Raw genomic sequence first — 1,702 nt, 5'->3', positions numbered from 1 at the left:
CCATCAGGGTTTGTAAATTGTGTGGTGGCTGATGTCAGAGATGGGAAGAACAGAAAGCATGGGGGGTGTTTATTGACAATAAAAGACAAATGAAATAACTTGTCAGATATTTCAGGTAGCATGAATGCAAAACATTCTTGTATAATAAAGTTTTATTTCTCCATGGTGTCAAATGTTCAGATTCTGTTTATCTTCCTGCGCCAATGTGAAGTTCCAGAAATACTCATGGTTCAGAGTGGCATTTGCAATAGTTGCATGTGGAGGCTGAGGGACGTTTTATATTAATAATTCATATTACTCTTATATTTACATAAAATTTGATGAAGTGAGATACCAATTATTGACATTGGCAGCTATATAGATGTTGAACAGTAGGACTGTAAAAAGTTTAATTTTGCCAAATTAGATTTAATTAGAATTTCAAAACTTTAAGTAAGTTGAGTCATTTAGATAATGAAACAATGTTGATTGTTGATAGTATCATTAATTTTCATTTTCATTTTGCCTTTGAGTTTTAATTGAAGCTTCTAAATATTTTAGAGGAAAAAAACCTTTTGGAACATGTAAAATATTTTTAATTTTTGTTTTACACATCATATTAGTTTTCCATTATTATATAACAAATTACCACAAATAGTGCAGCTTAGCACAGCATACATTTATTATCTCACAGTTTTTGTGGGTTGGGCAGGAGTATGGGTCTCAGTTGGGTCTTCCTCTCAAAGTTTCACATGGCTGCAATCAAGTTGTCAGCTGAAGGTACATCCACATCTGAGGCTTGGGGTTCTTTTCTTTTTTCTTTCTTTCTTTCTTTCTTTCTTTCTTTCTTTCTTTCTTTCTTTCTTTCTTTCCTTCCTTCCTTCCTTCCTTCCTTCCTTCCTTCCTTCCTTCCTTCCTTCCTTCCTTCCTTCCTTCCTTCCTTCCTTCTTTCCTTTCTTTCTTTCTTTTTTTTGAGTTGGAGTATCACTCCATCACCCAGGCTGGAGTGCAGTGGCACCACTCATAGCCACACCAGCATTGACCTGCTGGACTCAGGCGATCCTTCTGCCTCAGCTTTCCAAGTAGTCAGAACTACAGGCGTGAGCTACCACACCTGGCTAATATTTTGATTCATTGTAGAGATGAGGTCTCGCAAGTTGCCCAGGTTGTTCTTGAGCCTGTGGACTCAGGCAGTTCCCTCACCTCGGCCTCACAAAGTGCTGGGATTACAGGCTTGAGCCACCACGCCCGGCCTAGGAATCCTTTTCTAAGTTCCTGTGGTTGTTAGCAGAACTCAGTTCCTTGTGGTCGTAGGACAGAGGTCTTCAGCTCCTGAGATTACCCACCATTCTTGCCATATGGCCCTTTCTATTCATAGTTCACATCATAGCAGCCTGCATTTTTGAGGCTATCGGAAGAGTCTCTCTTTAGTCTGCTAAGAAGGAGTCTTATAGACTGTAACTCAATCAAGAGAGTCGTAACCCATACATTTTGCCATATTCTATAGGTGAGGAGCAATAATAGGTCTAATAACAATAAACAAGTCCTGCCCAAACTCAAAGGGAGAGGATTACACAAAGGTATGAACTAGGAGATTAAAAAATCATTGGGTGCCAGGCTCAGTGGCTGAGTCCATGGGTTCAAGGCAAACCTGGGCAACTTGGCAAGACCTCGTCTCTACAATAAATCAAAAAATTAACCGGCTGTGGTAGCACACCTATAG

This window comes from Carlito syrichta, unplaced genomic scaffold (assembly GCF_000164805.1).
Source record: "Carlito syrichta isolate Samal-C Ts95f unplaced genomic scaffold, Tarsius_syrichta-2.0.1 Scaffold311952, whole genome shotgun sequence".
Lineage (NCBI taxonomy): Eukaryota > Metazoa > Chordata > Mammalia > Primates > Tarsiidae > Carlito > Carlito syrichta.
This window is presented reverse-complemented; position numbering follows the sequence as displayed.